This window comes from Theropithecus gelada, chromosome 2 (assembly GCF_003255815.1).
Source record: "Theropithecus gelada isolate Dixy chromosome 2, Tgel_1.0, whole genome shotgun sequence".
Classification (NCBI taxonomy): Eukaryota; Metazoa; Chordata; class Mammalia; order Primates; family Cercopithecidae; genus Theropithecus; species Theropithecus gelada.
The window spans coordinates 34,453,707-34,478,516 of NC_037669.1; the positions used below are offsets into that span (position 1 = coordinate 34,453,707).

At 38.4% G+C, this 24,810-nt stretch overlaps 1 protein-coding gene and 1 long non-coding RNA gene across 3 annotated transcripts in view; one reads left to right on the plus strand and one right to left on the minus strand.

Moving 5' to 3' along the window:
* Positions 1–24,810, minus strand: part of ZBTB20 (zinc finger and BTB domain containing 20) — a 293,026-nt gene that overhangs the window by 165,041 nt on the left and 103,175 nt on the right. For both annotated transcript variants that reach the window (XM_025375061.1, XM_025375060.1), the window contains exon 2: positions 2,163–2,202. The gene's annotated coding sequence lies outside the window, so the exon portion shown is untranslated. The remainder of the gene's footprint in view (positions 1–2,162; positions 2,203–24,810) is intronic.
* LOC112618250 lies at positions 21,487–23,118 on the plus strand. Its single transcript, XR_003118053.1, has 2 exons — positions 21,487–21,570; positions 22,613–23,118. It is a non-coding gene; the product is annotated as an uncharacterized LOC112618250 (long non-coding RNA).

Here is a 24,810-nt window from a genome sequence, read left to right on the forward strand (position 1 = left end):
CCGCGCTTCAAGGTAGAATGGCAGATTATGGAGGGTTCCTCTTTGTTTCTGCTAAACAGTAATGGAATGGAAAATTCTTGGGAGAACATCTGACAGCTTTTCAGTTCCTACTGAAATCCAGGTCAAATACAGATTGTGATACTGGACTAAATGCACTGCTAAGAAGAGAAGATCAAACAAACAGAATTCGGTACCTGTTTAGAGGAGGCCATTGAAGAGGCACTTGGAGTCAAAGCACTGGGGAGATAATGTTCTGATCTGTTCTCAAGGGACAATGGACATTTCTTTTCCTTTTGTTGGGTCTCTGGGGCACCACCCTGGAGCCATCAACCATCAACTGTGTCTGTGGGGTACTTTAGGACAGTAGGACTGTCATAAGCCCGGTCACCCTGCTGATATGACAGCAGCTTCAAGATTTGGAACAAGCCAAGCAAATATGAAGCCTGGCCCAGGGATGGGACAAGGTCATGGGTATACGAACAGATTATCTTCTCATTACAGGTCACTCCCCCAGCCTTATGTGTAGTTAAAAAATAGTATATTTCTAGAAGCTACGTGACTGATGATTGATGTAGCATAGAATCAGATTTGCATTTTCCTATGAGCCAGAGACAGGCTTTCAACAACACTTTTTATCTCAAAAGTCTCCCCTTTGATTCCTAATTGGTGACACAGGTCCCCTGTACTGCTTGTGTCTGAGGCTCGCCCTATAGCACTGACGTCACAATAGCTGAGCCGTGCGGGCAGGAGTGCACTGTGCTGACTCATCCCGGTGATGTGAGGATTAATGCCTTGTCTAACACAGAGCTATTATGTGAACTGTTTTTACACAAAAGAACTGTAACAAAAATGATTTGCCAGTCAGAGGACTAGAAATATGGAGTGCTAGGTAACTGAGGGGAGGGCTGTGCAGATATAAAGTGGTAACCATAAGCATGCATATTGACATCCTCCAAAGCATTAACAGACCCACTCTATCAACACTGAAATAGAGAATAACAAGACTTGTCAGGGGCAGGTAGGACCCACCCCTGTTGTATAAATGCATTATACACAGCTCCAGTCTTTCCGGAGTTTAATCAATCGCCTTTCTCTGTCAAATAAACTGTCACGTTACACTTTAGCCTTAGCATCCTTTGGAGGATTCTGCCACTAAATACATTTGCCACTATCTTCTAGGAATGTTAGTGGAAGGCTTGCACAAACAAAATAGCCATGGGAACCTCCATTCTGTGCAAATGATTACAATACAAGAAATACCTTGAAGTGAGGAGTCAGTGAAGCAATATATAATGTGAATAAGGGACAGTGCTCACCTGAGAGTGGGAAGCAGCCAGAGGATATCGATAACTATTTATCACATTAGGTAACTATCACTACCTCTAGATCTCTTGGGTGGTGTCTCTTGTAAGTGACTTTGATTATTTCCATTCACTGGCCTAGAATCTCTTTTAAGCAGTTTAAAATGAAATTTATTTAAACCCATTCAATGCAGCCTGGTTTGAACTTTAAATAATTAACGTTCCCTTTTTTTCATATAAAATCAAATGGTCTTTTTTTCCCCCAAATGCCTTTCCATCTTTTCTAAAAAAGAGTGGTACCTTTATAAACCTTCTGGCACATGTGAATCTGGGATTTCTTTTTTTTCCTCCTGTAGACTTCAAAATTTTGCACAAAAGTTTAGCCTATTTACTTTACAGTTTTGTACTTAGTAAAGGGATATTAGAAATTTTGTCAATAAATGAAAGCTCTGATCTAGAAGTTAAAATTAAAAACTACTGGACGTAGGGATGGGTACATAACTGAAGAATACATAATTGCCCAGTGATTGACAGGGGAGCAAAAGCCCAACTGTTGCTGGTATTTGGCTGAATAATACAAGCTATACTTTAAAAGAGCAGTGACTTTTGCAAACAGCAGCTGCAGCCAAGTAAAGGGCAGCCTTTATAGAAGTACGGTGTCTGGGCTGCTGGTATTTTCTGCACCCTCATGGTTAGCAACCACCAACAGCATAGACTCCAAACTCAAAAGAAACTAATACACACTACAGAAGCACTAGAAACCACAACAAAATCAACTAGGAAATATGCCAATGAAGACCACAATTTTCTAAACCCAACGCTTTTTTTTTTTTTAAAGGTAAATAAATCACTTTTACTTACGTAAAGAGAAGGGGCAAGTCACAGACTGATGGTCAAAGATCTGAAAACCAAAGAAAAAATAAGGAATTAAAAGCAAATCTATATATTATGCAAAACCAATATATAAAAGCAAAATGATATAGTGGGAAGAAAGCAAGCAAATCTAGGTATAGATGAGACTGGTTGTTCCTAAAGGAGCCTATTTTGTCACTTCTAGCCTCAAAATAAAGGAGATCCAGCTTCACAAAAACTTCATAAAACACCCCCAGCTATGATGACCAAGACAGTACTTCCCAGCACAAGGAGTGCAAAGACCTTTCTTTGTCAATTTTTTTCCAATTATGTATCATACAGTGTGTCTGGAATTGGTGGGTTCTCGGTCTCACTGACCTCAAGAATGAACCCACAGACCCTGGCGGTGAGTGTTACAGCTCATAAAGGCAGCGTGGACCCAAACAGTGAGCAGCAGCAAAACTTACTACAAAGTGCGAAAGAACAAAGCTACCCCAGCATGGAACGACACTCCAACCGGTTTCCACTGCCGGCTCAGGTAGCCTGCTTTTATTCCCTTATCTGACCCCACCCACATCCTGCTGATTGGTCCATTTTACAGAGAGCTGATTGGTCTATTTTACAGAGAGCTGATTGGTCCGTTTTGACAGAGTGCTGATTGGTGTGTTTACAATCCTTGAGCTGGACAGAGTGCTAAACGGAAAAGTTCTCCAAGTCCCCACTAGGTTAGCTAGATACAGAGTACCTATTGGTGTATTCACAAACCCTGAGCTAGACACAGTGCTGATTGGTGCATTTACAATCCTTGAGCTAGACACAGAACGCTACACGGAAAAGTTCTCCAAGTCCCCACTAGGTTAGCTAGATACAGAGTGCTGATTGGTGCACATATGATCCTCTGGCTAGATAGAAAAGGTCTCCAAGTCCCCATCCAGTTCAGGAGCCCAGCTGGCTTCACCCAGTGGATCCTGCACCAGGGCTGCAGGCGGAGCTGCCCGCCAGTCCCGAGCCGCGCCTGCACTTCTCAGCCCTTGGGCTATCGATGGGACCGGGCGCCACGGAGCGGGGGTCGGCGCCCCTCCGGGAGGCTCAGGCCGCGCGGTAGCCCACCGCAGGGGAGGAGCTCAGACATGGCGGGCTGCAGATCCCAGCCCGGCCCCGCAGGGAGGCAGCTAAACCGGGTGAGAATTTGAGTGCAGCGTCCGCGGGCCGGCACTGCTGGGGGACCAGGCGCAACCTCCGCAGCTGCTGGCCCGGGTGCTAAGCCCCTCACTGTTCTGGGCCGGCGACGTCGGCCAGCCGCTCAGTGTGCTAGGCTCGCCAAGCCCGAGCCCGCGCCCGCCGGAACTCACACTGTCCCGCGAGCGCCGGGCGCAGCCCCAGTTCCCGCCGGCGCCTCTCCCTCCACGCCTCCCCGCAAGCAGAAGGAGGCGGCTCCGGCCTCAGCCAGCCCAGAGAGGGGCTCCCACGGTGCTGTGGCGGGCTGAAGGGCTCCTCAAGCGCCGCCGGTGGATGGCGAGGCCGAGGAGGCGCTGAGAGTGAGGGCTGCTAGCACATTGTCACCTCTCAATAGGATTTGGTAGAGCTATGTTACCATATAATACAATAGCACTAGCCACATTTGTCTTTTAAAATTTAAATTATTTAACATTTAATAAAAAGCTAAACATTTAGTTCCTCAGTCTTGGCAGCTGCATTTCAAGTGCTCGATACCCACATGTGGCTGGTGCTGCCTTACTGGATAGCAGAGATAGAAAATATTTCTATTATTGTAGACATTTCTATTGGGCAGCACTGATTAGGTAAAAGCTTTACTATATAGTACATGATCAATTTTAGCTAATTTTGACAAAGATGAGTCAAACCCTGATGAACTTTCTCTCTTTTAAGGTATATTTAGTATGTTTAATGTCCAGAAGTTCCTGTGAAGAAATTCAATACATTCGTGTGTTGCTAAGAACTCAGTCCTAAGTTTGCCCTGGGCTTGCCTTCTAAAACTGCCTCTACTCCTTATCACCAGCCTAGAAAGTCCCCTCTATGGTTGAAAATAATCTGTAAAGTGATTTTAAACAAATCATCTGTCCCACCAAACACATCACTGTTTGGTGATGAAAATTTCAGATTTTGGAGGAGCTGACCCTAACAGTTTTATTGTTCTATGTTTAAAATCTGATATTTCACTCTTTAAATCACAAGCCAGGCCAGGCGCGGTGGCTCGTGCCTATAAATCCCAGCACTTTGGGAGGCCAGGGGGGTGGATCACTTGAGGTCAGGAGCTCGAGACCAGCCTGGCCAACATGGTGAAACCCTGTTTCTACTAAAACTACAAAAATTAGCCGGGCATGGTGGCAGGTGCCTGTAATCCCAGCTACTCGGAAGGCTGAGGCAGGAGAATTGCTTGAACCTGGGAGGTGGAGGTTGCAGTGAGCCCAGATCGTGCCACTGCACTCCAGCCTGGGTGACAAGAACAAGACTCTGTTAAAAAAAAAAAAAAAAAAATCACAGGCCAAAAAAAGCTATTGTAGGACCGGTCTGCCCATCATTGTGCTTTTTTGTTGTTGTTGTTGGAGAGGGACTCGCCCTCTGTTACCCAGGCTGGAGTGCAGTGGCACGATCTCAGCTCACTGCAACCTCTGCCTCCTGAGTTTAAGCGATTCTCCTGCTTCAGCCTCCCGAGTAGCTGGAACTACGGGCACGTGCCACCATGCCCAGCTAATTTTTGTATTTTTAGTAGAAATGGGGTTTGCCATATTGACCAGGCTGGTCTCGAACTTCTGAACTCAGGTGATCCACCCACGTTGGCCTCCCAAAGTGCTAGAATTACAGGCGTGAGCCGCCACGCCCGGACCCATCAGTGTTTTGATAACTTCTCTTAGAAGGATAAAACTGAAGTAGGGGGAGACCTATGAGAAATTAATAAACCAAAAAAAGATTCTGAGAAAACAAAGCAGGTCCCTCTACCTCGAGCCCACTAAAACATATCAAGGATTTAATACAGGCTGATTCAATCTTGCCTGTCTGACACCATGATTTTAACAACTTCACATAAGGCCTCCAGAAATATGCAAAACAAACTTCACTAAAGGAGATCAAGTAGAAGGACATGATTAAGTATCTTTGGACTGAAAAGGCTAAAGCAGAAAACCAGCAATTAAAGACATCTCCTGTCCTGGAAAGTTTTTGTGACAATTGCACTATTGTAGAGATTTCTTCAAAGAAATGATTTCCCTTTGTGGTCAATGTGAAACCTCACTCAAGTACATGCAGGTGTGAAGGATGGTGACAAGACGAGCTAAGATGAAAATCTCCAGCCTGGATCATTATACATGCTAACACAAGGGAGGTTGAAGATCTCCAGTGCTTTAAAATTGTTTCACAAAATTGATGAGTTTAATGAAAATTTTAAGCAAGATAATTAGATTATGTATGATTCATTGAAAGTACATACAAATTTGAAATATATATATAAAAGACTGACTAGTCTTCAAAGATTTTAAAGCTCTAGGTTTTGCTATATTCTAGTCTTCTCTACAAGCCAGGATATTAGACTATGGCACTGGGACCTATTTTCTTACGATTTTCCTCCCTCCCTCTCTCCCTTCTTCCTTCCCTTCCCTCTCTCCTTTCCCACAATACTCTCTCTTTCTTTCTTTCCCTCTTCCTTTTTTGGACTTGCTGTCTTTTCTAACCTTTGGGGAGAAGAAGAAAATATTAGCAATTTTCTATGAAATATGTTCAATGATTATTTTTCTGTTGCATGTTATAAACCCAATAACTCTCAACAATATTATGCTCTTTTAAAACTATACCTAGTGTTTGTGTTCTTATATCTAAGCACATAACTTTCTTTTCTAAATTTCAATGAGTATTTATTAATAAAATTAGTCAAAATTAAATTTTTGATGTGCTCAAAAGAGATCATTGTAAATTGTACCCAAATTGGCTAATACATCCAAGGTCTGGAGTGAAAAACTATCTTTCCTGGATGTCAAATGACACACAGGCTGGCTGTCAATGATAGGAATCCAAAATGGAGAGAAAAATCACAGTATGTATGTCACAGTCTAAAGCAAATTAAAGCCAAGTTAAATGGAAAGTTTTTATTGGATATAATTGTTGTACTTATATGTTAATATAAAATGATAATATTGATCCCAAACTTAACACTATGGCTAAAAATTTAATCTCAGAATTCTTACACAATTCATAAATGTTCATGGGCATCAAAAGATGCCTACTTCTTGACTGAATTATAATCTGCTATGTAATTCTGAGAATATGTTATAATCTACATAGATTTATATTTGCTCAATTCAAATTGCTATTTCATTGATACATGCTCTTTCCACTTAAATGATCTTCACCTTATATGTCTATAAGTTGTTTTTATCTGAAATGCAAAGAATTATCTATAATGGTTTCACAGAGGATTAAAAATATTTGCATTAAGCACACTTGGTTCAAAGCATAAATATATCTAGCAGAGTATAAAACTGTAAAGCCCAAGTAATTCAGGACATTAAAACATCAGGGTGGAGGGTGGGGGATGAGCAGAGAGAGGGAGATGATGAGGGGTGAAGTTTAATCTTCATCATATAATTAATGAGTTGAAATTATTATATGGTATCAATCTCAAAGAATCAAAAATATTATTAATTGTAACTTTGAAGTCAATTCTAGTGTAGTTTACATAAAGTTCTACAGCAGTGGTTTTCAACATTTTGAAGTGATACAGATCCCTATGAGACTCTTTCTCCAGATCACTTCTCAAAAACACCAAGTTTCAAGGAACTCCTAGACTCTATGAAGGCCATTCATGAATCCCAGGTTAGGAACCCCGGCCCAGGCAGAGAGGGGAGAAAACCCTCTTTCAATCCCATAGCTACTCATCTCTAGAGAGTTTTAATGAAACACTATAAACTAAAGCCAGGAGCAAAGAAAATGTATAAAAAAGAGAGTTCTAAGTGGGTAAGGGTATGTGGTTAGAGCCACACAGGCTTCTTTGGAGGCCTGCCAGACTCCTACCTTCCTAGTCCTTTATAATTTCTTTTTTAAAAAAGTCTACAAAGCCTTGGCAACAATGGAGTAGAGGAGTACTGAGCAGAGAGATGATAATGATAATAAGAGTCACTATTTACTGAGTCCTTCAGATACTTTGAAAAATAAATCTTTCTCAAATTTGGATATGAGTATACCCAGGAATGTGAGCAATGTAACGGGAGTAGAAAAAGCCACAAAATAAATAATAAATACATAGCTGTCTTCCTGGAGGGTCAGTATTCCTTGTGGGCAAGTAATTTAAACTCTTATTTGTACACGTATTCATTTATCCAATAACTATTTATTCGATGTTATACAAACAAGAAAACAGATACTGTTCTTGTCCTCATGGAACTTCTGGTTGAGTGAAACAAACAAGAATATATTGAGGCACTGAAAGCAAAATTTGTATATATATTTTTTGGGTGAAACCTGAGACTTCACTGAAAAGTCTTGTTTGTGGCAGACAACTTCAAGCAATGTCCTGGCGGGCACCCTTAGTATTGGATCACTCACTCTAATTTGAGGATCACCCAAGTGGAACAGTTTGAGAAGCATGGTTAACAGCATATCATTTAATCCCCACTACAAGAGAAAATACTGTTACTTCCAATTTACTACAGAAAAAAGGGGAATCTGAGAAATTAGGAAACTTAGCTCAGATCATACAGCTGCTGGCATCTGAATAAGTGTGTGCCATTCCAAAGTCTACATATTTTTAACCACTAAATTACACTACCTTTAGGTGTTTCCCACTTTATGTTTCCCCTTGAATCTGGGCTCATTCAGGATTACGCAGGCTAGTTTAAGCTTCTCTTTGGAAGGAGACAGGTTTGGCTTGATTTGCATTCTAAATATTTCACAGTGGTAAGGGAAAGCTATTATTATACCCATTTTATGGTGAGGAAGCTGAACCACTTGCCAGCTGAGGTATCTGGCTGGGTTAAAAACGGAATCTGGGTCATCAGACTCTTATTCCTCTTGACTAACTCCAATCCTAGGCACTATTACTGTCCATGGGCTTTTCTGAACATGAGATTCACACTGGGTGATAAAGAGTGAGACAAATTCTGCTAAGAGAAAACAATAATAGTGCAATAAAAAAAGGGAAAATAAGTAATCATAACTCACACAAAAATTGGTTACTTTCAGCACTGTGAATAGAAAAGGGAGAGATTATTCATCACAAATGAGTCAGAAAATTAGAATGTGTCACTGCATTGATGACAGAGCTGAGGAATTTGGATGAACTGAAGTTCAACACTTACCCTTCTAGCTGAAGAGGGTAAATGGTGTGACAACAGGACAGAAATGACCTCTTATTTCCAATCTTAATTAATATTTCCAATCTTTTTTCTTTAACTACTCTGTCTAAAAGTTAGATGGGTGTATATGTTTGTTTTCTATGTGTAGAGATACTGTTTTAACATCCCTTTAATGTTCTAGAAGTATTGCGTTAATTAATTCTTATGTGGGAGTCATTCCAAATAGTAGGATGATGATTTTTACCTTATTGATTTTCCTAATACCTTTCTGGTTTTCAGTGTTTTCAAAGGATGAGGCACTATTAGATTTTTAGATTTACATGTCTCTCAAAATTAAGTGCCTGTCAACTGATATTCCATCTCTACTCTGGATACATGATTTCCTTTATCTGACAGATTCAAAAAAATTTGTACTAGATTTAATGACATTTCATGCATTCTGAATTTGGAGTTTTTAATTCTCTGTTTTCTATTTGGCAAAAGGTTTACAAGATAAAGCCAGATGCAAGGGTATTTATATGTGCATACAGAACCTGTGCCATCACTCTCTAGATACTTTGGGGTTTCCTGCAGGCCAGATTCTTGATGTATTTTCATTTCTTTTGGTCAGGAAGAAGGAGACTATAAATGCCATAAATGGTCATACATATCTTGGGGTCTGCTTTCCAAAACCCACATTATTTTGGATCCATCTCAAGAAGAACAATAAGAGAATGATACTGAGGTCTCTTTTTCTTAAGATGCTATGATAACAATCCTAAAAAATGGCCAGTCTTCAAAATTTTGATGATGAAATAAGGTTATAATCAATAAAGAGAGAAGATTTTAAAGTTCAGCAATTAGGTCTGGGACTGCTTCTGCGCCTGAGACATTGCCAAGATACAATGTAACACTCCATCCCACCCCATGTGAGTCTCCCTGTTCCTTCTTGATGCTTTTGGGGATAGGGTCTGAGAGACTAGAATGAAATGAAAGCAGTAGTGCTGGGAGGGGTGGCAAGGACCGAATTTGTTTAATACATTTAGGATGGTTTTTTATTGCTGATAAAATAGATACAATTCCTTAGCATGATGACATTCAGGAACCCTTTACAATCTGATTCCAAAGAACCTTCTCTTCTATATCTTAAACTACTGAAATTGCAGCTCTGTAAATTCCAAATGGATTGACGTACCAGGATCTTTGAATTACAGTAAGCTTATCTCCTTAAGGGATGCTGGAAAGGCGTGGCACTGCTATCATGTGGTCTAATCATTTAGACTTGTCACTACCAACTATTTGTTTAAGAGCCTCCAAGACCTTTCACAGTCTGGCTCGGGCCCACCTCTCTAGTTTTAAGAAAAATTTTCCCACCACTACTTCTTTATATACGGTGACAGACTATTTGCTCCTTTCTGAACATGGCCTGGGACATTTATGTCCCTGAGTCAGCTAACAGTTCACACTTGAATCTCCCAAGCCTAGCATAGTGTGTGAAACACAGCACGACACTCCAATGTTTGTTGAATAAATGCTGTCCATCTATTTTAGGAGGCAGAGATGACAGAAGAAAGTTGTTAAATCAGTAAATAAATAGCACCAGAGAGAGGTCAAGGAAAAGTTAATTTTAGTGCATTTTAGGAGTGGGGGCAAGATGAGCTTGAAGATTAGGAAAACTGATGCTCTTTATTCCTGGGTCTGGCCAATGCTATGAGTCAGTTACTTTTTCGGGAACAAGTTTAAACCTCAAGGTTAAATGAACACAAATGCCTTGTCCATCAGCATATAATGAAAAAGTTGTGGCTGTTTCCACATCAGCACAGTGAAATTAAAATATGCAGTGCCTCTCTAAGAGGCATCATATATGACAGAGCTTTTAAAAATAGTCCCCTTTGCCACTCAGGTATAGAAAGAGCTATAAAAACAAAAGTAAATGTTTAAAAAACTGGGATAATTTAGCTTAGGGAAGAAAGAGCTGAAGTGTGTCTTTATAGTTTTTTGACTATAAGAAAAGTTGTTACAAAGAGGATAATGATCAGCATTTTTGTCCTAGGGCAAAATGACATTAAACCGTCCAGTGCAGAATTTTAGACTTAAAGATGAACATTCTAAATATGCAAGTGGTAAATAATCAAATAGATTGCTAAGAGCAGTTCTGAAATTTCTTTCTTCCTGACTCTCTTAAAATAGGAAAAATCTTCGTCTATTTTGGATAGAATAAATGCAGCTCTGCCTCCAGTCAGGAGAATGAATTCAATAACTTTTCTAGTCTTGTTTAACACTGTATGATTCCATAAAATTCTATAAAATGTTAACCCTAAAAATTATACAGAATCACCATACAGTTGAGTAAAATACATTCTATAGTTTAAAGAGAAATAAGCAATACAGAGAGTTGGTAAGTTATTAAATTCAAAATAGTAATATATGGTTCTTACACTTTTGATTCAATTTGCCAACTGCATATAACAAATAAAATTGGGAAAAATGTACCCAAATTTACTAAAGTTTTAACATAGTGATTAGCTAGAGTAAAACAGTCTAACAATTCTTTAATGTCTAAGAAATTTGCTGAATATTTCATAAACCTCTTATTGAATATGTATATAAACTCAATTTCCAATTAAAGAAAAAGTTTTTTAAAGGTCCGGAAAGTAATATATGAAATCACTATTATTTCCTGGACTATCTTCAAAGACAACGGGAGAATCAATAAACAATTCCTTTAAATGACCAAAATGTGCCCCATATGATTAAAAATGTAAATCTAAAAACAGACTCACAGATAAGGTCTAACAGGGGTGGCAAGTTAGTGGCTTTCTTTGTCTCTTTACCTTGTAGCTTTGGAGCTCAGCAGAAGCGTCCATTACATACAGCACAGGGTTAGATGAACAGCTCCAATGACCTTGTCTGAACCAAATTCATTTAAAGCAGTTTGCCACTTTTCTTAAATAGAAGATGAGTCCATTCTATCTATGGCCCAGATTTGGACTGGATCACTGAACTATTGCCCAACTCTTATAAGCAAAGCACTAACATGTACCAATCAACAGGCGAAGGCATCAGGAAGGTAAAAATACACATACATAAGAAACTGGCAGTACATTATAGAAGAAAGCTATATCTAAAGATGGACTTTGGCTTTTAAAGCCTTTGAGTGTTATTCGAACTTTGTTAAAAAAACAAAAATAAAATCTTCATTCCAATGTAACTTGCAAAGAAGATCCAGTGAAAAAATGAATTTGAGAGAGAAAGAAATGCAGTTTTATTTTGCAACCCATTATTTCCATAAGAACATGAATCAAAGAGACAAACTATGCCAATTTCTTCATAGCTGACTTGTTACAGGATATTGTTCCAGTCTTCACTAATGACTTCTTGAGGTTGGTTACTACTGTGATCAGGAGTTGGGAGGGCAGAGGTCTAACTAAGACCTTTCAAAAGAAACGTTTTGTTCAGTGTGACTACAGAAAATAAAGTTGGCATTAAGCTAACTTTGACAACCTAACTAGTATAACGGTTAGTGTATGTAGCCATTGCTTATGCTGTTTCATAATGAACGGAATGAACGGAACAGCAAAGGAGTCAAGTTAACCAGCAACTTGAATTTTGAAAAGCTGTGGAATAAGCTGATAACATAGGTTGTTAGAATTAGCAAAACTTACTCTCTGCTTCCCTCACCTTTTAGTCCTATTTATTTCCACATCCACATTCCTGTCATCAGGCAGTTGAAGAAACAGAAATGTGGCTGGGACTGCTTCTTTGGGGATACTCTTAGTGAGCTCTCCATCTCCCCACCCTTGCTCTCAGTTTGCTAAAAATATATTCATTTAATTGTTTTAATACCTCTACTTAGGGGAATATGCATTTTCTTAACCGTTGATAGAAGATCCAAATTCAGTTTTTATCACAGGTAATAAGCAAAGTATTTGGGGTGTGTGTGTGCGCGCGTGTATGTGTGTGTGGTGGTGGCAAATTCTGTCCTAGATGCTTCGAGTTTTCCAAGTATACTGCTAAAAGGGGTCATTTGCTCCCCACCTCAAGAAGCCAATTGTGCTTATAGTTTTACTTCGAATAAAGATATATACCTATAAATGCATACATTATACACACACATTCTTCTTCTCAAAAGTCATAAACATTTGGTGACTCTATGTATACTCCATGAAGTGCTGTTACTACTAAAGTCAGAGTAATTTAGGCAGAAACATAAGAAACCTCAAATGGTTTGCACTGAAATTTTATTAACATATTTGTCAGTGTTTTCCTCATGGATAATTTCCATTGGTTCCTGGCTCCTTGTCAGCATATGCTCCAGGAGCCTTTCACAATATCTTTCTGCCCTAGAAATCCTGGCCTGTGAGATTTCCTTGTAAATATCTGCATTCTTGTATTCACCTATTAATGATCCAGGGATCGAGGATGTTTTCTATCTGCTCCTTAACCTCCCACTTCAAGGATTAGATTGTAAATAACCTAGTGGGAACCCTTCAGGCCAAACCACAGCTGAACGAATCTCAGCAGGCAGGGAACCCACAGCAGTCTGTGAAATACCGTGAAACACAATTACGAAAATATGAAGGATTCACCCGTACTTTGGGGAAGAAATTATGTTGTTTCCAAGATGAGACCTCAAAAATAAGGCTAGTATACTAATTGAGAAAGACATGATTTTAAAAAGTGTCAGCAGAGGTAAATTTTTAAAAGTACCAGATTTGCCAGGTCTCTCTCAAACCATAGATTCATTTTCAGTATACGACAGTGGCCTGAGCCGACACTTCAAGGGAAGTCCCTTCGTCTCTGACCAGTGAAGCCCAAAGTACTCACTGCATGAAAGCGTTCCTTTCTTGTTTCCAAAGGCAATCAATTTTTGTCCTAGAGTCTGAAGGTTCATGGGCTTTCTTTTAATTTTGTCAGTCTGCACATGCATGGTTCCTCCTGCATGATTTGGTTCTGAGGAAGTGACCCACCCACCACGCCACAGAGCTAATTAACCCCATACTGAGCTTTTTTTTTTTTTTTTTCTCATTTCACACATCCACTCAATGCTTTAAATGACCCAGCAGCAGTATGATCATATGATTTTTTTTACCTCAGTGAGGAAAGCATGGTGTTGGGAGGAGCAGGGTATATCTGCCCTAATTCAAACCAGCAGTGTGATCCTAAAATATTATCTAATTGCATTGCATCTGAGGGTGCAAAGTACTAAAATATCCTCGAACAAATCTCTTTCATGTCATTCATTTAACTTCTTGCAGTGTCCATTTGAAATAGCAAATAATACATAATAAACACGGAGGTAGAGAAGTTTGATCTATACTCAGAATGTTTAAAAAACATCCAGTCTTACTGGGGGTAAAAGACCGAGAGCTCCTTCCCTATCCTGAATAGCTTCAAGAGAAGGGCCTTTTTTCCATTTGAAGGAACAGACTCATGTTTTTCCAGATTTATTTTTTCCAAAGGGAATGCCTTGAAAACTCTAAGATGATCACTGTTTTCTAACTTTTCAAAAAAGAAAAAAAAAAAGTGAACATGATGATGGTGGGTGATTTAATGGAATCAGCTTGTCAACATGATGAAACTGAAAAAAGCTTTTACAGACTCTGTCCACATGCTAAAAAAAAAAAAGAAAAAAAAGCAACCTTTAACGTCTTTAACGTTATGTTTATAGTATAGAGTGGTTTTTGTCATGGCAGAGAAAATAAATATAATTGTCTTATGCAGTAAATGTGAGGCTCTGCTAAGAATCTCATTGGATAAATCATAGAAATACATCCTGGCCAGATAAATGGAGCCAGACAAGTTCTAGGTCTTGTAAGAAGTTTTCAAAAGAATCATCATATTGTAAGTCTGTCATCTCTGTAAGTGACAAGAAAAATTCTAGGCTATTTCCCTCGGTTCTACTAGTAACATGGCTTCAAAGTTTTAAATATTTAGACATAAATGGACAAGAACATGACTTTTTCTAAATATCCCATCTTTTAGGCAAACTATCAGATTTCTGTCATTCTCACAAGTAAGTGTAGCAAATTGGTTCACCTTGGAAGGACTTGGTTAGAGATCATATATGTCTTATGTGAACTTTTAACATCTCTTTCCTTTGCAAAGTGATTTATGTATATGCTATTAAATACACAGGAATCCTATAATTCTTAGTTCAGTGAACAGTTAGTACAAGGGAACATCTATCTAATATTTAAAATTTTTGTTTAGTGTCTTAAATCCTACACTTTGGAAATGGAGACCTTATAGATATGTTCTATAAGGTCTTCAGTGTGCTGAAAAACACATTTGCTACTACTCCCTAAGCTTCTCTTAGGTAAGGCTGCCAAATGGGGTAAATTGATGGGTAAAGCTGGCTCAATAGGCAAAGAACAAAGGTCCAGTTAAGCACAGTTTATTTTTATTTATACTGGTCAGAAATATCACAGTTAACAAATAGCCTAAATCCAGCTCTTATATCTAGGCTTCCAGCCTTTGGCTGAAGTGTCTCATCTGGTCATTCTGAAAAAATAGGGTGGTGGTTGTGATTTCAAAGACTCTCCTACCCATTAGACTTTTTCAGGTTCACTGATGCTTGGGATTCTAAAGCCTTTACTATGGTTTGTTAGACCAATACAGTATGTCCCTTACTACTTGTCTGACTTTATCTCCTAACATTTTCATGCAAAATTGGTCCAATAGACAATAAAATATGCTTACCTATGGGTGTAGACAGGAATAGGAATGTGAATGGGGATTAAAAGTAACTAATTAATAAAAATTAGTTGCTTTGTGACCTTGTTAAATATCAACTCTTCCATGACAGCCTAATAAAATTTCTGAACTTATCTTGAGAGTAGGTTAAGATAGGGGAGAATATACAAATTATTTCCAATACTATGTATTCATTCATTAATTCAACAAATAGTTTTTCAGAATCTATTACTCTGCCAATTGGATTCTACTCCTGCCCTCAAGGACCTTCCACTCTAATGTATATTTTGGAGAGTTTCTGTCTCTATTATCACTGAGACGTTATTAGCCCACTTTAGACAAGTTATAAATATAACCACCTGCCCATGATGATTCCTCTCCTCATTCCTTATTTGTTTTTATTCATTTGCCCTGTAATATCACCATTAACCTTTCATGAATGACTTGACCCTTTGCAACCTATATTATCAACTCAGCTAATTTTTATATAGATAAGGAACCCCTTCTCCACTCCCAACTACCTTTTCTTTCTCAAACAGCCATGAAAATATAAAAGTCTATGCAGAATTATTTAAGTTTTTGAAATGAGTCCTTACAATCTGATCTGAACTACCATTTTTTTTTTCCCTTTCTTTTTTGAAAGAGGGAATGCAGCCTCAGCCCCTAAGATACATATCTCAAATTACAGGCAAATTACATACAAGTCACTGGTCTCCCAGACTTAGTACTCACTCCTCTCTAGGGTAGAACAATTTCTGCACTGAACAGAGGACCATAATCTCACTCAAGTAATCTCAATCTCAGAGAACAGTTAACCAAGTGCATGTTTCTGGTCCCTATATTCCTTTATAAGGAATTACCCTCTTCACTATATTTTGCTATTTTCTGAACCTGGCTACCTTAGGTAAATGTCAGTGGACATGGTAAAAAGAACAGTAACTCTTCCTCAATTTGTTAAACTTGTTTTTCCTCCTCATATGCTTTATAAACAAAAATGGGAGAATTTAATGTATGTACAGAACAGCAAATGTTCTCTCTGTTGCTTTTCAGACATTTTTATCTTATATAAACAGTGGTGATGAAATTATAAATACCATTATTCCACCTCTATGTTAATACTCTTATTATCTTGCATCAACAGAAGTGAACAAATACGTACATGACACCAATCAATCCCTTTTCTAAAAATGCAGTTTTCGTATTTCTAAACAGTGAAGGAAGAATTTAATGAATTTAACATGTAGTTTACCTATTTATATTTTGAATGTTAATAAAGCAAAACCAAACTATTGCTTAAGTTTTTTCACACTTATATCACCCATTAACACTCTCCATGCTGGCATGGAGTAGGGGGTGTGTAGAACTAACAACGGCAATGGGTCCAAGTCCCCTGGGTCAGGTGGTTAGGGGTTTGGCAGGCTAGAGAGGATGTTTAGATGCTGGGGCAGGAGATTTCAACCTGCTTGGCAGGTTAGAGATATTTTCTGGCAGTAAAAGGAATATTTTTTGTAGAAGAAATTGCTAGGAAGAGGTCATTTGGGGGCATTAGGTGAGAGAAATATCAAAACCATACCTAAAAGCAGTCTAAGGGAACTAGGGAAAAGAAAATCACTACTTTTTCAGTCTCCTCATTGGTTTCCCTTATTCCATAGTGTACTTTCTCTTTCCATCTTCTATCACTTCATGTACTTTTCTCCTCCATTCCTTCAGGATTTTTTCCTCCTACCTCTTTATTGTAACAAAAAAGCATTTAGGAAGAATTTTAGGAGACACTGAGACAAAAAAAAGAAGAACTTAGAGAAGACATAATAACATACTGCATATTTATGCATGTATGTATGTGTGTATATATAACATGTATTCAATTTACCAAGAAGGATAAACGGATTTTTGAGATTTAAAAAATTTATGGTATGTCTGGTCATATTAATCTCCAAACCAGCTGGTTTTTAGCATTGCTAGAGCGATAACAGAATCAGGAATAGAAAACAAAAGGAAAAAAATAAAATTTTACAAAGGATTTATATTTGCAAAGGAAAGAGGACTTATTTAGAGTTGTTTATTGAAATTCCCCCAAAGCTATTTTTTGAACTTATGTATCGACAACATCAAGAGAAGGAGCTTAGGAATTCTCATAGGGTTTAGGAACTACTAAACCTTGTGTATTATGTTCATCTCAGTCCACTCAAGCAAGTAAAGGATAACTAGAGCATGGTATCTCACAGTGCATAACATGGTTGGTTACTTTGCTAGGCTGACATATGGAGACAGGGCCCATAGGAGCAGGGATTTTCTTATGAATACCAGAGAGAGACACCCAGGTTCATCTAAATGTATAGGGCATGAGGGATTAGTGGTACAGTGTTATCTGCAAAGTACCTAAAAGTGTTTTCTAACCAAGAACTAACTTCTTAGCCCAGTCTTCCTGGGGATTAAAAAAAATCCAATAATAAGTAATGGGAATACTTTATTTGGTCACTGGGTTGGGGACAGTTGCTGAGACATATGACAATATTCAATCCATAAAGACAGGAGGAAATAAGGAGAAAGAGAAAACACAGAAAGGGAGAGCAAGGGCCAAAAGAAGAGTGTCACCTCTGTAGACTCTCTAACAGAATAAATCGATAATCTTAAGAAAAGTAAAAGAACATGCCTTGAGGGAAACCTCAGTACACTTTTGGAATCCAAGGCAAAAAATAAAATAATTTGCCTCTTGTCAAGTTTATTGCCATTGCCCCATGGGAGGTTCCTATTTATTCTGCTCTTACGTGCACAGGTATTTCTTCTAGTCTTACATTCTTTTCCTAAGGATTAGCATTCTGTGATAATGGTGGCAATGACAGCTGCCTTAAATTAATGGCAAGTTAGGAATGAAACACTGACCACCAGGCTATGTTTTTGGATCCAGTCTATGCCCTATAATGTGTTCATTCTACTTTCTGCAGTTTCTCTGAGACTTGTGGCCTAAGACTTGTATTGTAGGGCCGGGCTCCTTACGGGGACACATATGACTCCAGAAAACAAGTACTCTACTTTCTTACCCTGACTTTTTGGTTTTCTTGTTTTTTCCTCTTTTTTCCCAGACTATTATTTTCCAGTTTCTTCTCTACCAGTCTGGATGCCCATTGTTGTTAACTTTAGAGATGTCCACCAGCTCCATCAAATCCCTCATCTACAGTTCTCAACTGTATTTACCTAGTTCTGGAGCTCAGATGAACCCACATGCGTGTTCTCCTCAGCTTCCAGGCTGCTGATCCTTGCTGGAGAAAAAGCACAAAACTGTACAGCTTGATTCTCCTGCAGAATTATGGTTTCCAGCATAAGTTTGGGTTTCAGAATTCTTTTTCAATTTTAAAATTTGCTCCTAGTCAGTTTCCTTTTTCACTCCCCAGTTTCATTCATTATTCTATTTAACTAGTTATAACCCATACGCTACTCTTCACTCTCAGCTACTAACCTTGCCTCCTTTTACATAGAGAAAACAGAGGCCATCAAATGGCACTTCCCATCTCTCAACCTCTGCCACCAATGAATCCACCTGTAACATTTCAAAGATCCTTCTGCCTAGCACTGATAACCTCCCCAGGATCTTATTATATCAGTTACTTTTCCTTTCTTTTGTGTTTTCGATTTTCCTACTGCCTGCCAACATGCTTTAGCTGGCTTCATTTAAAGTAACAATAATAACAATGATAATAAACTAACAAACAACAAACCATCTTTTGCAGACCTTATCTTTCTCTCTTTTGTGTCACCTTCAAGCTTCCTAAGCTCCCATTTATTCCTCAAACCATTACAATCTGCTTTCTCTAGCTGTGTTTCTAATTAAACCATTTTTTTTTTTTTTGCCAAAGTCACCAAACACTTCTGAATTGCTAGCCTCCAAAATCCATCCTTCAAACTCATTGTTTTCATTCTTTTAAAGGTCGAGTTCACTGGGGTATAATTTACATACAATAAAATTCATCCTTGCTATACTCATTTACCATTCAATAAGTTTTGCTTATATGCTGGAGGCCTGTGTAATGAAGTCCAAACCCCAAGCCCCTTTGCTTCATATACAAATCCCTTTGGCACCTCTCAGCAGTCTTCCCCACATAACCCATTGTCTGGTGACACCACACTACACAGAATTCAAGAGTATATGCCATATACCTTCATGCCCCTTGGACTTTCTTTATGTTTCCTCTCTATAAACATATATGTCTTGGTATAACACAGTAAATGCTATTTAATATTACCACATCAATTTCCATATAGAATCATAAATCTAGATGTTATTTTGAGAAGCTGATGTTTTCCAAATAGAAGTCATCCATCAAAATGTTACTACCTGAAGATCTCTATTATTTTAGTATTATGGGTTGATTATGTTCCCTTAAAATTCATATGTTGACATTCTGGCCCCCGATTCTTTAGAATATGAATATATTTGTGAATAGGGTCACTGAAGATGTGATTAAGATGAGGTCATGCTGTAGAGTGGGCCTGTAATCCAATATGACTAGTGTACTTATAAAAAGAAGAAACTTAAACACAGACATGCACACAGGGAGAACATCAGGTGACGATGACGGCGGAGATTGGGGCTGATGCTTCTATAAGCCACGGAACACCAAAGATTGCCAGGAAACCATCAGAAGCTGGGTGAGAGTCATGGAAGAGATTCTCACAGCCTTACAAGGAGCCAACCCTGCTGATACTTTAATCTTGAACATCTAGCTTCTATAACTGTGAGACAAACGATTTCTGTTGTTTAAGCCACTCAGTTTGTGGTAGTTTGTTACAAAGCCCTAGAAAACTAATATACTCAGTAAAAAAGTTCTTCAGTATATTGGAATCAGTTCTTTCACTCATCAAGTACTTATTGAGTGCCTACTATATGCTAGGCACTGCCCTAGGATATTGAATGAATAAGAATTTCATCACGTTATTGCATTTTTTGTTCACTAGTAAGTAATCAATCTATCAATCAATTTATTAATAGATGAAATGCCTATCATTTATTTCTTCAGCAAATATTTGTTGAATATCTACTATGTATCAGACATCATTCTAGGCACAGAGGATAACATTAGTGGTAGATCAAGTTCTCCACCTTATGTCGTTTAAATTCCAGTAGAGGAAACATACATTAAACAAGAAAACAAGTAAATAAGATATGTAATTTTACTCTGTGCCCCACACTGAGAGTCATAGGCATTGATCCTCTACATCACTAAACAAAGGTTGGAACTAGATAATGAACATGTTACTTCACAGTTCACAAAGTAATGAGGAACACAATGAGGTCTCACACTAGAGGCACGTTAATCCACAGGCAATGCACAGGCTTAAATTGTTTGGGAAGGACACCCCAAAAGCTAGGTTTCTCAGTCAGTTTGTCAGTCATTGAACACATATTTCTTTTTTCTTTTTTTTTTTTTTTTGAGACCAAATCTCTCTCTCTGTCGCCCAGGCTGGAGTGCTGTGACACAATCTTGGCTCACTGCAACCTCTGCCTCCTGGGCTCAAGCATTTCTCTGCCCCAGCCTCCCTAGTAGCTGGGATTACAGGCACCTGCCACCATGTCCGGCTAATTTTTGTATTTTTAGTAGAGACAGGATTTCACCATCTTGGCCAGGCTGGTCTTGAATTCCTGACCTCGTGATCCACCCGCCTCGGCCTCCCAAAGTGCTGGGATTACAGGTGTGAGCCAATGTGCCCAGCCATTCGACACGTATTTCTTAAGCACTTACTGTGTACCAGGCCCTATGCTGAAGACAGTAGAACTGTGGACAGAGCCAACATGGTACTAATACCCACTGAGCTCACATTCTAAGGGGAAAAATCTGAACAACAAATCTCACAGTCCGTTCTTTATCACATATCTTCATAAGAATACATAAAGGGGGTTCGGAGATCACCTGGGTCAGAGGACTGGCCCATGAGGGGTTTCCAAGGGGCCTTGCTTGAAGATGTGGTGCCCAGACACTGCTTTAGGGCTGGGGTGTGGGTATTTGTTTGAGCAGGGTCATGAAATCTTAGGTTTCTTCTTCCTCATCCCCTTTCAACCATGTACACACATTTCAAATACTTAAAAGCACTCTTCAAATATACTAAGAACACCAAGAACTAAACACAAGAGGAGGACTCTCCAGAGGAAAGGGGCCAAAAATAGAAGAGAAAAAAAAACCCCTAATCTCACCATTTGTTTTGAAAACACCCAAAATGATTAAAACATATTATAAACTAAAACATATGAACTAATCACTTGCCAAGTTTCATTTTTAAATCAAAGCCGTTTTGAGGTTCATAAAATGAAAAAAGAATCTTCAAATATGAACTTGTGTTTTCCTTTTCTTGGCCCTCAGTTGGCTTGAAGCATTTGCTGTTATGCTGTGTGGAGGGAAGGGGAGCCTGCTAGTTAGGAACATGTGGCATACATCTACTAGAAGGTAAGCTCTACGAGATCATGACTCTTCACAGTGGTATCCCTGATAAATAGAAGAGCGCCTGGAAGATAACAGGGGCTCAATAAATACCTGCTGAATGATCAACTACTGAATATTCTGGGCCTTTTAAGGGATTCTCCAACTCTATTTTCTTACCCAAGCTGCATCTGGCTTTAGGCCAGTGGTTCTCAATCTGGGGCTACTTTTTGCCCCCAATCAGGGGACATTTGTATTTTTTGTTGTCACAGTTAGAAAAGTTCCTACTGGCATTTAGAGGGTAGATGCCAGGGATGCTGCTAAACATCTTACAGTGCATAGGACAGCGCTGTTCCACAAAGATTTATCTGGCCCCAAAGGTTAACAGGGCCAAAGTTATAAAACTCCGATTTACACCCTTTGTTTCTATTGGGCTGTACCTGGGAGTCAGATCCTCTGCATATTTGGAATGAAGTTCAGTCCTAAAGGAAGCACCCCAGAAGAGCCTCATTGCTTAATCCTCATTCCCTTCAAGACCTAATAGAACTGCCTCCACTCTAAAGCAGGCTCAGAGAGAGCCAATTTTGCCTTTTGCCCTCCCTGGGTCAACAATGCAATTGCTAGGGAAATCATCTGACAGTCTGTCTCTACAATGCAAGTGAATAATTTTTACTTTACATTGGTAATTTCCCTGAGCTTATCTAAGCATATATACTAATTTAGTAAAATTCTCTTGTTTACGAACTAGTCATATATCTGCAGGAAAAAAAAAAAAATCTCAAGTTCAACCAGTTTATCCATGTCTGCTCAGGATCAGTACATGAATCTAGTTTTATTCATGATAAATAAGATCAACTTCAAGAATTCCATCAAACCCCAATAATGTGCCTTTAGAGAGACTGGGTTTATAGCATTTCCTCTGCCACCTTCCTTGCCCTGTATATTAAAATACAAGTATCTGATCCCAGTTTCAATGGGGCAACTTCTGTGGTACCAAAGGAGGGCATGCGCTGATTTCCCCACTCTGATGGTTGCTCCAGTAATCTTGGTGTTGTGGCATGTGTCCCAGTTACCATAGAGACTGCATACACTAAGAGTGCAGCATTGTGATTGGTGGGAAAGACACATTTTGCAGAAGCTTTTCTGGAGAGATAAAGGTAAGACACAAGAAAGAAAGTGAGACTGCCAATAAAGAGGCAGAGCACAGAGAAGTCTCAAACAACCATACATTCTAGAAAATTGGGACAACAGAGATTACAACTACTACTATAAAACCAACATAAACTGTTCACTCAGTGGCCCCTGTCAGGAAAATTTCAAGTATAGGCAGACAGAACAGACACAAGATATTCTAGAATAAAAAGGTAAGCAAGTAAACCTACTGAGGTATAGGGGTGACAAAAGGGAAATGGCATGAAAAAATTTTAAAATGATTCAATGCTAGAAAAAAAAAAGAATATCAGAGAGCGCTAAAATTTAAAGTTACATTTCTGTAGGATGGCTGACTTACAGAAAGGCTGACCTTTGGGAAATTATTTAAGTTCTGAGTACCTCTGCTTCCTTCCCTATGAAAAAGAAAAAGAAAAAAAGAATAAAGATGGAAATAGAAAGAATAAAGATGACTTCTCTCTCACTGTTTTACAGGAGTCTCTTTAAATATCTCAATCATTTGACATTGTATCAGTTGAATATGATGTACCCCCACACACAAATTGGACAAAAACACTTAAAGGTGGTGATAAATAGGGGGACATCATTAACAATGCAAACTGCCTCATTCCATAGTTTCTTACAGTAATGAGTCAACTGACTATGTGATCTCATGTACATAATTTTGCTCGGCATGTAATTTTGAGGTATACAATTACTACAGAAATCAAGGCATACCTGCAATGTAAAGGGTAAATCATAGGCATTTTAAGGGAAGGCTGAGGATAGGATGTGTGTTGGTTTGAGGGATGAGTAGGAGTGGATTTAAGAGAAAATCAGTCTAGGAAAATATCACATAAGTGTTTGTAAGTTCTTTGATACTCAGCTCTGTATCCTGTAATGCTTTACTAGACATATTTCAGACTAATATGTCCATTGCCTACTGGACATTCATATCTCCCTGTTTTTAAGTACCTTTCAAATCTATATCTTGAGCCATTACTTCTTTCTTGATCTGTAATGCTTTATATCAAATGAACTACTAGACAATTACAATTAGATATTCCAAAAGCATCCTAAATTCAACATGTCCAAAGCTGAACTCATCTTTTCCTTCAAACTTTCTCTTCCTCCTATGTTTCCTATGTGAGTAAATATTAATAGTATTACCATTCACCCATCTGCCAAAGTTCCATACCTAGGAGTCATGGTTGGTTTTATCTCACCTTCAAATAATCATCCGTGCATATAGATGTGTAATTCTAATAACCAAAGGAGGCCTTTTTTGAATAGAAAGCAATATTTACAGTTAATTGGGTTTCGAACTAATATTAATTTATTAAACTTACAAATTTTAAAAGGCTAGTTTTCTTTATACTTTTACCTGTGAAAACACATACATATATTTTTCTATGTCTTCATATAGCAATTTTTGCATAAAATAAGAAAAATTACTTTCAGGAAGGATGAGATTACTAGACAAAAAATTTGGGACCTCAAACTATTTCAACTGTCAGTCAGAGAAAAGAATGAGAGTTAGGGTCTGATCTGGGAACACCTTTCAAATGATTTTGCCAAGGTCACCAGTAGACACATTGAATATTTTTTATAGTCACTCTGACAGTGAGAAATTTTAAGTCTATACCCTACAAAGGAAATTTTACAATCCATGTCCTCTATGTTTAAGTTTCATTCTTATCTAACTCTTTTATAATCACTTTCCACTTCATAGCCTGATAAAGGTAGACAGTATTTTGTGTCTCTACTAACCAGATTTCTTGAATCTCGTGCCCTTTCACTTCATAACGTTTTTCACATTTCTACCTCTCTCATCCCCACTGCACCACATTAGCTCAGAGCATCATTATCTGTCACTTGTAATATTGCAACAGTACATTGTACTATGTTTTCTTAAGTTTCTGAGTCTTTGCACATGTCACTACCTGTGTCTAGAACACCCATATTCCCTGATAAATATTTACTGAATGAAAAAAAAGTTAATAAATGCTGTGGATGTTGCTGCTTTGGGTGCTGAACAGAAATAGTGGCCTATCTAATATTCTGGATAAACCTGCATAAAGCAGTTTTACTTTCAAAATTAATTTTGAAGAATAATAA